This window comes from Pipistrellus kuhlii, unplaced genomic scaffold, assembly GCF_014108245.1.
Source record: "Pipistrellus kuhlii isolate mPipKuh1 unplaced genomic scaffold, mPipKuh1.p scaffold_m20_p_1, whole genome shotgun sequence".
Lineage (NCBI taxonomy): Eukaryota > Metazoa > Chordata > Mammalia > Chiroptera > Vespertilionidae > Pipistrellus > Pipistrellus kuhlii.
Window position 1 is genome coordinate 191,249,275 of NW_023425404.1, and position 13,710 is coordinate 191,262,984.

At 39.1% G+C, this 13,710-nt stretch overlaps 1 pseudogene; it reads left to right on the forward strand.

Annotated features, from left to right (window-relative positions):
• Window positions 1-11,710: 11,710 nt before the first annotated feature.
• Window positions 11,711-11,911, forward strand: LOC118712248 (annotated as a pseudogene).
• The last annotated feature ends 1,799 nt before the right edge of the window (window positions 11,912-13,710 follow it).

Sequence of the window (13,710 nt, forward strand, 5' to 3'; positions counted from 1 at the left end):
GCACCTAGAGCTACCATTATTACCCAGAGAATGTGTAGGACTGACCTCAGGAGTAATCTCATGTGGGATGGATTAGGAGAAGCATACACAAAGGAGGTTAGATTAGAGGAAAGGACACTAATGGGAACTAGGGAGGGGAATATGAAAACAGATTTTATTTCCTTCAGTGTTTGTCCTGGACTGGCCAAGGTGGGAAACAAGAGGATTGCAGGGGCAGCATACACATATTTTTAACTATATTATTCTGCCCTCGACAAAATAATTGATGTTGAGGCCAGTAATGCATTGATTATGCTTGGTTTTTTCCTAAGCCTTGGCTTAATATGTTGTGACACAGCAACTCAAAGATTGCTTCTGAGTTTAGTTCATTTCAGTATTTGTTTTCAATGGATGTATAGCTACGTATTTGCATTGCTGGAGAATAGGGCTGGCTAAGGCACTCCGAGCACAATAGAAAATAAGCGGAACTACCTTCAGTAACAACAATAGATGAGACTCATATTTCAACTCATTGTGAATTGTTTCAAGTGTTTTGGCCAACTTCTGGCCAGTTCAAAACATTGTTTTGAGATTGTGATGTGACTGACAGAGAACTTATACTAGAAGGGGAGGGAGCATTCTTGTACCTTGTAGCTATATCATTAAAATTCTCTTTAATAATGTGGTTTAATTATAGAAACATTTTAAAGAAACATCCACTTTTCAAAAGTTTGTTTCATGACAGCCTGATAATATGACTTCGAAGCTTCTTCCCCAAACATGAACTGCAATGTACATCTCACTGAAAGTGAACAAGGTAACAAGGCCTGGACCACTGTCCACCCTCCACTCTGTGCCCACACTCCCACCTTCTCCCCCAGCACCATCTGTACTGCTCATGAACACAGCATGTGGACCAAGGAAGAGAGCCACTGTCCACCCGTATATTACAAATTGGTAGCTAAGTTATTTTTTCTTATTATTAGATGAATAATTTAAAAATTATTACCTGACAATTCTGATATTTCTCCTGGCACACCACTTTGGAAATCACTGTTCTAGGGAAAGAGTGTGTTATGCTTTAGAAAAGTAAAATCGCAACATGATATAATATGATTTATAGTTTTCAAAGCAATTTAGTGTCTCTAAAGAGCTGTCAGCACACACTATCTTCACTCCTCAATTCCTTCCAAACACCCTTCCATCTTTCTAACGGTCTCCTTTTCATAGGAAAAAAAAGATACTTCTTGGTCTTCACCCGTCTCAATCACTCTTCAACTGTCAACTCGATTACCATGCTTTCTATCTTTTTTTCTTTCAGCACAGTTTATTGAGGCATAATTGCCATCACAATTGTCTACTGTAAGTGTAAATTTTAATTCTTTTTCATAAATTCACAAAATCATGCAATCATCACCACAGTCCAATTTGAGGACATTTCCATCATTCTAAAAGTATCCTCTGGGCCCATTCATGCCTTCTTCCTTCAAAGCTCCCTTTGCTTGGTCCTGGGACAGCATACTCTTAATTTCCTATTGTCTTTTTTGCCGCTCTTTCATAGCCTTCTTTGGCCCATCCCTCCTGCTCTATTTAGCTTTTAAATACTGGTATTCTTGACAGCATGGTCCCAGATGCTCTCTTCTTCTTACTTTCACCTTTTCCCTAAGCTACCTCATCCATTCCATGACTATAATTACCACCCCTTCTACAGCAAAATCTGTTCTCCATCCCACGTCTTTTCTGAGTTTCAAACCTTTATATGTGTGCTTCTGTACCTACTGTCTTCATTCAGAGGTCTCTCAGGCATGTCCAACTTAACATGCCTGAAAAATGAACCTAGTGTCCTATCCACCCCAAATCTTCTCCTCCACCAGTGTCTCATCTCTCAATAATGACACCTCTAACACCTTTCACTCAGCATCCCGTATCAGGAAATGCGCGTGTCATCCTTAACTCTTCTCTCTCCCTAATCTACATCCTGTGCATGGTCACCTCCCTGGACCCAGAGCACCAGCATTTCTTATCTGGATAACTACCGTAGCCTCCTCATGGTTTCCCCGAAAAGGTCTTCTACACTTTTCTCCCAGTGCTATCAAGAGTCAAGTAAAAAGTTAATAAAAATGTATATGATATGTTTCAATGGTTTCTATAACCCACAAAGTAGATTCCAAATATTTTTTTCCCAGTTTTATTAAGATACAACCTAAATGTCCATCAATGGATGACTGGGTAAAGAAAATGCGGAATGTAATGTGACAGGATATTTATTATTCAGCCATGCTCTAACATGGAGGAAAGTTAGGAGCATTATGCTAAGTGAAATGAGTCAAAATTCTTTACCGTAGCCTACAAAGCCCTGCACCTCAGATCCCTAATGACCCCCTGGGAATCCCTTTCTCTCTTGCTCACTGAAAGCCAACCACAGCCTTACATCACTTTCCTCTCACCAGACATGATTTCCTCTTTCTGAATGTTCTTCCCTGAGTCTCCCCACCTCTCATTCCTATTCATCCTCAAGCCTTAGCTTATATGTCTCCTTCCCAAGGGAGACTGTCTTCCCTGACTCCATATTCTTAGTCAGTTTCCCAGAAATACTCCCTCAGGTCGCCTCCTGATTTTTTCTCTGCAGCACTGATCCCAACTGGAATTAAATAGCAATCCAGCCCTTGCCAGTTTGGCTCAGTGGATAGCGTGTCTGCTTGGGAACTGAAGGGTCCCAGGTTCAATTCCAGTCAAGGGCATGTACCTTGGTTGCGGGCACATCCCCAGTAGGGTGTGTGCAGGAGGCAGCTGATTGTTGTTTCTCTCTCATCGATGTTTCTAGCTCTCTATCCCTCTCCTTTCCTCTTTGTAAAAAATCAATAAAATATATCTTAAAAAATAGCAATCCATACCATTCATAGATTCCCCTCTCTAGACTGTAATCTCCATGAGAGCAGTAACAATGTCACATTTGCTTCATGGCTCTTCCACCAGGAGCTGGCTCATGCCTTACCCATAGGAGGCACTCAGTAAATATTTGTCTGAGGACCACATAGATTCATTTAACCCTCATAACAATCCTGAAAGGTAACCAAAATCATTCATACTGCCTGGGTAAAGAAACTAGAAGGTAACTTGCCCAAAATCAATCACATAGGATTTTAGAAGCATAAATAGAATAAAGCACTGAGCAATTTAGAATGTTTGCTTAATTAAATCTGAGTAATGTTTAATGATATTTGCTGTCATTGACATTGTTCAGCATTTAAACAAGTCTTCCAAACAAAAAAATAAAAGCAGTCAGTCAGCCTAAGGAAACGGTTGCAATCGTGCATCTAATTTCTAACTCTCAAAAAATGCTTGTGAGGTAGAAATTAGCATATATTGAATTACTCCCTTCCAGGAAGGCCTACGCCATGGCCAGTCTATTATTCGCACACACCATGTAAAGATCACCGATAAAAGCAGGCCTGGTTTCTCCGCTCCTGAACTCAGTCACCACATATTAAATGAACTGCTATGAATCAAGGACTCACTGGATACTTGATAGATAATACTGCATGGTGTGATAGACAGTCCCACATCTATTATGGACTTTAGAAATGTTTGTTTAAAAATATGTATTTGGTAAGGCCGCCAAGTGTTGCTCAGTAGTTGAGCGGCAACCTATGAATCAGGAGGTCACTGTTTGATTCCCAGTCAGGGCACCTGCCCAGGCTGCAGATTGTGCAGGAGGCAGCTGATCAATGATTCTCTGTCATCATTGATGTTCTCTCTCTCTCTCTCTCTCTCTCTCTCTCTCTCTCTCTCTCTCTCTCTCTCTCTCTCTCTCTCTCTCCCCAGTGGTATTATTTACCATACCACCCTCCCTCTGCTGATGCTAAAGGAAAGTCAAGTAAGTAATGATTGGAGTTATATGGATCTAATGAGAGTCAGCTTTAAAGGATAGGCAAGTTTTAAAAGAGAAATGACAACCTACAAAAGGTCTGCTCTTATAATGGCAATGAATGAAAATGAAAATGAGTGAAAATGGAAGCCATCTATTTGCATATTCTTGAGAGAAAACAAATCTGCCTGGATGGAGAAACATTACATTTCATTTTTGTACCCCAAAGGAAAAATCCTAGTGGACACAGTAATGCTGATTTAAATGATATCCCTGAAATGACAACTTCTACAAAGAATATTCCTCTCTCAACTCACCTCTCTCTGTATGCTATCTGGTCAAAGCCAGGGATGGAGCCTATAATTAATGCACTGAATGTGTTAATAATAAACATTTGTTTTGAACTCTGCTTTAAATTAGGAATGAAACTTTCCAATCAAGAGCTCACTGGAAGCCTTTATTTGTGAATAATCTTGGTTAATCACTGAACTGTCCTATAAACTTATCAGGCACTCTACAGAATAAAGAGATGACTACAGTTTATCCTTTATGCCTCTGTATTATTTAGCTAATAGCATAGATCTGAGAGCATATTCTTGTAAATGGTAGAATAAAATATACAAAATAATGATAAGACGAGCCAAAGATCTCAACAGATGGAGACATGAAAGGTTAAGGTTGACATTTCTTCTTTAAAGTAAGTCACTGTGACAGGATGAGGGTAGAAAAAAAAATGTCAAACAGAAGAGAGTAAAACAAATGAAATTCACCACGGTAGCTGGCTCATGTCAAAATTGCAAAGGTGACTAGAAAGGCCTTTCAAGTCTAAATAAAGATGGGAAAATACCAATAATGATGCCTTCTATTTATCGCCTTTCAGAGCTGAAGACATTTTACAAGCCTTAACTCATTAGTCCTCACCACATGACTGTGAGTCAAGTGAATGACAACTGGCCTACCTTGTTCCACAGAAACATGAGGAGGCCCAGGGGATGAGATGAGGGACAGAGTTTCTGCACGACATCTGTGGGCAGCGAGGGAAGAAACCCAAGCAGCAGCTAGCAATTCTAAAATCCAAGCACTAAACCACAGAAACGCGGGCCTCCGAAAGAAATTACTATTAAAGCACCATCTAAAACCCTAAGATTGGAAAGCCATTCTGTTCTAATTAGCAGCCATGAATTAATTCTCTGGTCTGTTCCTCCTAGGCATTAATGAGAAGTTTTCATTTTTTAAAGACAATTTTGATACTGCCAGTAATAATAAACATGTACTCACAGCTTTATGATCATATATCACTAGATTTATGATAAGGTCCATGTATTACCCTCTACCTATAATAGTTTCAAGAAGTCTGTGTTATTGTTCAAAATATGTACTGTTACTTCCTGGAGGGGACTGAAATCAGGCTTCGTCTTGTGACTGTGAAAAGATTAAAATAGCCCTACCCTGTTGATGTCAGGCTTGACCACATAACTGCTTTTGGCCAATGAAATGTGAACTAAATTCACATGAGTCACTTTTGAAAAGAGACCTTAAGAATTAACACACAGTTAGCCATATGTATTTCTCCACTGCTGTGAGACCTGCAAGTTGAGCAAAGAGACTGCTCTATCAATTCACCCCATCACACAGCAATCAATAGAGCTGTGATTTGCATCCAAGCATTTGAGCTCCAGAACATTTTCTCTTAACTGCTGTTCTATACTTTTGCCAGTGTAATAGTGTGGCCTAAAATTGCTCAGTAGAAACCTTATAGTAATCAACAATGTCTTATACATTGGAGAGAATCTGGCTGAAGAAAATACTTAATTAAAATATCAATTAGTAATTAGTTTTTATTAATCAAATTTTTTTATTTTCGGCATCCATGTTTGTTCAAGGTGTTCATGCAAGAGGTACATTTTGCTAGGTAGAAACTTATTTATACTGTAATAAAAAGGTGACCAACTCTTCATCTAATAAGTTAATACCTGCCCTCAAAGGTTTCAATTCCAGTTCTTCACTTTCAACAATAAGCTGGCCAATTTGAAAATGTCCTTGTTCTATCCTCCTCTTAGCATGGCTTTTTAACAAGGGTTACTTTTCCCAATAATTATTCTTTGTATTCCTTTGGGGGGAATGGAGGGCGAGAGGAGGGTTCCCTATCCTGGAAACAGAAATCCAAACTACAATCTTTGAATAAACCATATTTTTCCATGTATAAGACGCTATTTTTTTTTTTTCTAAAATTGTTAGGCTGAAAATTGAGGGGCGTCTTATACACGGAAGTCAGTTGAGGAGGGATCCAGGAGGATGGTGCCTAGCTGCCCATACTTCGTCAAACAGGCTTCCTCCAATCACCTGCTTTATTGTCACTGACATCATCTGATGCCTTATTGGAGGTGGAGGTGGAGAGTGCACAGATACAACAGGGACCAAAGCATTTTGAGCCCATAAGATGTCAAAAAAAGAAAACGATAAATACCGGTAAGCTATTGTCTTACTCTGCAAAATTCAAACTGAATGTAATCAGCTATGCAAAAAAACAGGGAACTAGAGCTGCAGATAGACAATTTGGACCTCCTCCCACTGAGTGTATGATCATACAGTGGAGAAAACAGGAAGAATAGCTCCTTGAGATGTCAAAAAAGAAGGTCTTAAGAAGAAAACCAGCTAAGTGTTTAAAATGTTGATTTCTTAATTTGGAGTTGGAAAAGTGGAGGGGCATCTTATACATGGGGACACCTTACATATGGAAAAATACGGTAAGTTCCCTCTCTAATCTGCCACTTCCTAGTCTTCTCAGTCTCGGTAATCAGCACCCCCATTAGCCAGATGCTCAGAACTCAAATTTGGAGTTATTTTTTACTCCTCTCTTTCACCCATACCCTTCTTTTAATTCATAGCATATACTGCCACTCTATTTCCAAAATATGTTCTACTTTCCACTAGTTCATGCATAGCTTTCCAGTACTCCACAATTCTGAGCATCACACTCCCAGGACTATTGCAACAAACTTCTGACTGGCTCCCTGCTTTCACTCTTGGCCTCCTATGAGCTGTTCTCTACAGAGCCACCAGAGTGATCTTTCTAAAAGGTAAATGGGTATTGTGTCACTCTCCTCCTCTTAATAGAAAGTGTATCTCTCCAAGATCGTCCCATCCAGTTGTAGGGATCAACGCTTAACAACCTGCGTGACATCGCCAAACACAGGGATGGGAAGAGATGGTAGTAGTCTGATCTTATGAGTAGTGGAAATAGTATCCAGGACATCAACATTTTCACCACACTTAGAAAAATATCCAGAACCCTTATCATGAATTCAAAGCCCTTCACAATCTGTTCCTCCTACCTCTCCGATCTCACTACTTTTCTTGGTCACTGTTCTTCAGACACACTGGCCTCTTCATCATTCCTCAAGCATTCCAAGCATATGTACATCTCAGTGAATGTTCCTCCAACAGATATTTGCAGAGTTTGCATCCTCACTTCACCTAAGTGTCTGCTCAAACGTTGCTTCCTCAATATCCTATATGACACAGAAACCCTTCCTCTCCACCTTCTTACCCTTGATCATTTATATCATTGTATAACATACTACTATAATTTTCTTTATCTATAAATATACTGAGGATGTAAACTCCTTGCTGTAAAGAACATCATCTTGTTTATTGCCATATCTCAAGCATCTAGAATAACTCCTAGAATGTTATAGATGTTCAGTAAGTATTTACTGATTGAATAAGTATATACTATATATATATATATATATATATATATATATATATATATATATATGAATAAGCTAACTAATGAACGAACCAATTGATAAAAACTTTTCAAAGTGAAAACACAGGAGTGTGACTACTAGAAAGGAATATGGGGCAAGGATCAAGCATCTGCCTCAACTGAGTCCCTAAATAGGAGTGAGACCCAAATTATAACTGCATTGGTCTGTCAAATAAGGGGCAAGGCACAATTAAACAATGGAAGTGAAGACTGAATGCAAGGAGCTGGGAGTGAAGTTGTTTGTTTGTTTTTGTTTTTTTTAAGAGAGAGAGAGAGAAAGTAAAGACAAAATAAGTATACTCTTAAGTCCAGTAAAGAAAGTCCATGAGTAGTGGTCAGAATAATCAGACTCTAATCCAAATACTGACACTTATGTGCTAAGCAATATCAGTGAAGAGATTTCACCCAGTTTTCTAATCTATTTTTTTTCCAAAAACTATAAAAACAGTGGATGGGCTGTCATGGTTTATTATGCCCTTCTTATTGCTTAAGATCATATGGTTATAGGCAACAGACACCAATTCTGGCTACCTTAGGCAATAAAGAAGTGTATAAAAGGGATATTGGGTACCTCTACAAACCGAAAGGAAGGTTAGAGAGCCAGGATTAAAAACCACATGAGCTAAGGTATCATGGCAAGAACAGAGTTATAATAGTACTATCATAGTACTAACAGCTGCGGTTATAAAGTATAATGTATTTAAGAGTCCCATGCTCTACCAACTGAGCTAGCGGGGCACTTCATAAAGTATAATGTATTTAATATGCACCAGGCACATTTTAACTCTTAGATAATCTAGATTATTTAATTCTCACAACAACCTTGTGAGTTGGGTACTATTAATGACTCCATTTTAGAGAAAAGGAAGCTGAGAAGTTAAATAACTTGCCCAATTATGGTCACTTAGTAAGGGGTTTGAACCCATGCTCTCTGGCGCCCGAGTCTGATCTGAGACACTCTATGCTCCATGACCTCCTTGATGGGCAGTCACTTTAGGGCCCCAAGTGACCTCAACCATTTTCCTTCCTTGTGTTATTTCTCCAGGATTCCATTTCCCAGGAGAGGAGGCCCAATTAGAATGATGTGGGAAATGGCTTGGGTCTCATGCCCAGCCCTTGGTTAAGGGAGGGCATGTCCTCTTTCTGACGGCATTCCCAAGACTGCACAGAAAAGAGCAAAAGCAACTTCCTTAAAGGGAATTGGGTTAAATCACTCAAACCTAAGGGACTAGATCTTGTCCAGCCAAATACAAAAGTTCCTAACACACCATTTCCTTTAATTTTTTTAAGTGAAGTTTCTAAGATTCCTAAGACTTCTAAGATCTCCCCTTTCACTTCACTATGTGACCAGATTTTCATAAAATCTCTAGGCGTCAAGCAGGAGCCAGTACAGGACGCTAATGTAATTTATAAAAGAAAAGAAAAAAAGAACAAGGAAAAAGTTGAAGATTATTTCCTGACCTTTCAGTATGTGCCACAGCACTGTGCTAACAGCTCTACATAAAATCACATTTCATTCTCTCAATGTTAGGAGATGGGTATTTTCACAGATGAAGACACTGAAGGTTAGAAAGATCTAATAATTTTCCCAAGGTCACACAGCTGGTAAAGCTGAGACTAAGCCCCAATTTGTCAGATTAGAATTTTAATTTTCTTAATTAATAAGATATCAAGGTATACTTGGCTGTACAAAAATTGGAGTGGCCCTTTAGGTAATGGGAAAACAATTCTAAGCATTCATAATATGCAAACTGTTTTATAATAAAAGCCTGACAAGATTAAATCAAGCCATAATTGTGCAAATACCTTTAAAGCTAAAAGCACTAATTGGATGGAATGTATTGTTATAATTAGTACAAGGATATTAAAATCACATATTGATTATAAAACGTATTGACCTAGTGAAGTAACAAAAAAGAATTGCTTTTATAATAAAAGCCTCATAACTGTAAATTTTCTTTATCTATATGCATTTTAGGCATAGACAGCTCTGTGATGTCCTGCCCAGGGAAGGAGAAAGGAGGGAAGAGATGGAGAAAACAATTGAGAAGGGGAAAGGGTTAAATTTTGATGATGCTTTCCAATCACCCTCAATTGAGTGAGTAGTCCACTCACTTGAACCTACTATTTCCCTTGCAATGAACAAGCTCCGTTTGCTTGTAGAGAAGTTTGTGTAGGCAATTACAGTTTACAGTTCTTTTCAAACAATTGTTTGTAAACAGGATAAAGCAGAAAAATTTATTTTCTTCTTAAAATATGGAAAAGAAAGACTCAAATAAGTAAACTATATATAATTAGTCTTTCAGATCCACACATTTATCTGCTTGTGAATATTTGGTTGGGGGTGAGTATGTCTTCACATACAGCACATATTCATGCAACATATAGAAATAGAAACAGACACAGGTTAGGACTGTAGCCACAGACAGAAACCATAGGTAATCCAGGTTAAGTCGTTAACTAATTGCATGACTCTGGGCAAGTCACTTGATTTCCCTTTGCCCTTTGGTCCACCCGCAGTTGGGCACTACACAGAAACTCCCTGAAAACCAGATGTTACATCAAAGCCAATATTTCCTGGAGGCCAGCCTTGCAACTTCTTTGAAAAGCACTAAATTTAGAAGTAGCGTGCAAATAACATTGCTCAGATTAAACTCGCTTATTAGTGGTCCAGATGATAATCAAAGGCAAACAGATGGTCGCTTAATGAATGTTATTGGAAGTAAGGCATCTTTAAATATAGCAGTTGTGTGAAAAGTTTGCTTTTTCTTACAAGTTATTTTGATAATCATGTTAGAATGTTGGCATCTCTTTCCAGAATATAACCTTGTGGAACCTCATAGACACGCTGAGCAAGATCAAAGATCTGGAGAGCCAACGACAGGTTTCTCCAAGTCTAATAAGCAAAATTATGCTGTTAAAATTGAGATCAAAGGCCTGAACAGAAAGTGTATCCTTACCAAGAGCTAGAGTACATATCTTAAGGAATGAGAGATATCAAGTATCCCTTGCTTTTTAGAAACCTGACTGTGAAATCAAATCTATACCAGTGCCAGAATAGGAAATAGTATTTCATTTACCAAGGATTTATAACAAGATTCCTATGACCCAGTGTACCCTAACATGTTTTAAAATGATTTGACTTGTTTCTCCCCCCACCCCCCATTCCCCCAGGAAACATGCCATCCTCCTTGCTCAGCAAAAATATGGTTCGTGGCTGTATCTCATTCCTCTCTATATAAAGAAGAGAATTACCAACTATATCCTAAAACAGGAGACTCTGAGCCAGCACCAACTCATGTTATCAATGTTAACAAATGTTAATAAGACAACTAAGATGATTGGATATTTATAAAAATTCTAAGTGTCAGGCACTTTTTACCAAAGATATTTGTCAAAACAAAACAAAACAAAAAGCTGCACACACTTACCAGTTTTCCTGGAGTTCATCTGGGTTGGTAGAGACACAGCTCTACATTCAGGGTCCATTGAGGATACAGAAGCCACACTAGTTAGTTGGACAGAGAGAAATGAATACCAAGTCTTCCTAACTCAATATAAAGTGATTAACTAAATCACTAAAGGAGTAAAAGGAGAACTTTGTTGTAGTGGTGTGCTGCTCTCAGTTCAGCCAGTTCCATGGTGGGAGAAACCTCATGTATAGCATTGGCCAATTTCCGGTGTACATACTCCCACCATGGCAGATTTCTATCCCCCAACAATTTAACAATGGACTTGCAAAATTCCTGAAAATTTAGCAATCAACTCTAGAAAGCCAATATGGATGGGCTGGCTTTAGCTCAGAGATAGCAACTGTGGGGAAACAGCTAATACCCCGAGGGTTTTAGGAACAGAGAAGCTGAAATTAATCAAAATTGAGAAGCTTAGAGGAGGAGCCTTGCAGAGCTGAAACAAAGATCTAAGGGAGTGGGGATCAGCTGGTGTTGGTGGAGGGAGAGGAGGACCATGGGCCTGAGACCCTGAGAAGAGGGCACTTCTGAAAAGGAGGTGTGGGCAAAGCTGAGCCTCTGGGAAGGAGACCTGTGCAGAAGGGCAGCCCCTGCTCCAAGGGAACCACGAGCCATGACCGAGAGGCCATGACCAAGCATGCAGATATGTTAGAGAGGATGCAACAGGACTCCATGGAGTGTGCTTCTTAGGCTCTGGAGAAATATAACATAGAGGAGGATATATGACCCAAACTGATGAACTTCAGTAGTTACATGACACATAAAGCCAAACACTTCCTCTACCTGGGCCAAGTGGCCATTCTTCCGTTCAGATCTGGTTGACAGCATGGACTGTGCTACACACCCCATGATCCACCCCAAAACAAGACTTGCAGACTAAATTCCAAACACCAGAGACTGCCATGCTCAGCCTTTCCTAATGGACACCTACATAGATCTTTGAACTTTTATTACGTTGTTTCCTGCAGGGCATTCTCTGTGCTTAATTTGTTGTGGTTATAAAACAAATTAGCAAAATAGCTGCATTTGTATTTTTCTATTCCACACCTCTCTGCTCCATCCCTTTCAAAAAGACAAATCTGTTCAAGTTTGAAAAATAAATAAATGCAAAATAAATACAACTAACAAAATGGATGTGTAGCTGGTGACTCTGAAGGGGAAACAATATTTACAAGTGTCAGAGAAGCTGTAACCTGGAGTCAATCCTGACTATGGGAAGAAATAGCCATAGAGCACAACTCACAGAACAGGAAGCAGACAGAAAGGACCCCACCCTTTCCTCCTCCAGCCTCCCAGTCTCCCTCTACAGTTGCCCAAAAGAAGAGGAGTGGAATGGTTGCAACCCCAATGGCGTTTGCCAAGTTCTAGCCCCAACAATGCAGTGCTAAGTCTAGAAAGGAGGGTTTGGAGTTGAAAGGTAACTTAATAACTGGCACAGTTATCATCAGAAGACTAATCCTTTATACTTGTATACTCTTTGCAATTTGTAAAGCTTTTAAAAATGTATTTGAAATAAAAATCATCATTTACCACTGAGGAAATCGTTTACAATGTGCTGAGAACTATGCTAAATTTTATACACAGCAGATCTCATTCCATTTTCACAACAATCCTACAAGATAGGTAATGTCAGGCCTGTTTTATGTATGAATAAACAGAGGGTACACAAAAAGTTAAGAGAGTGGTCAAAGATTACATAGGCCGATGGCAACTACATAATTCTTAAACGTAAGGCCTCTGACTTCATTCCATCATGCCACTGCTTAGCCACAGGGCTATGAGTTAAGAAAGAAACTAAAATGTCAGCACCAACTTCATTTGAGGTCTACTCAGGAAAGATTTATATGCCAAAGTTTATATCCCTTTTTTTTTCCACTTACAGTTGACATACAATATTGGGGTGTGACATAGTCATTAGACATTTATATAACTTACAAAGTGATTATCCAGAAAATTCTAGTACCCATTTGAGTCCCTATGAAGATTTACTTTCTTCCTGGTAGAGAGATCCTATCAGTTCTTGCAGTTCTTGCTCTTGGTCATTGCTTAAAAGAATTTTGGGCATGCTCAGAAAGTGCTCTAATTAAGAGGTTGATCTATTGAAGTTGGGATCAGCTGGAAGTAACAAGAAGCCATTAAAATAATAACCCAGTCAATTTAGGGGGGTTATTTTTCTCATGAAAAACAAGTCCACCCATTTGACAGTCCAAGAATGTATGGTAACATTCTGATGCTCTCAAGGACCTAGGTTCTTTCTGATTGTCCACCCCATCATTTTTCCTTGGAGGTGTCTCCTATTCTCATGCTGCCTCTTTGTGGCAAGACTGTTTCTTTGTGTTAAATGTTGAGTCCATCCTTTCATTGAAAAGAGGGGAAAGACAAACGGCACCTAATTCTCTTCCTTTCAAAGAATTTTCTCAGATCTCTTCTCAGCAACTTCTGCTTACATCTCATTGTCCAGAACTGTGTTATGTGGCTAGTCACGGCTGAAAGGGAGTATGGGAAATGCCCTTTGGAGCGAGGCATATTTACATACAACAAAATAAGTGTTTATTTAGTGTGAAGAAAAGAACAAATATTAGTTTAGCAATTGTGAATATCCATCACAAAAGATAAGCAGG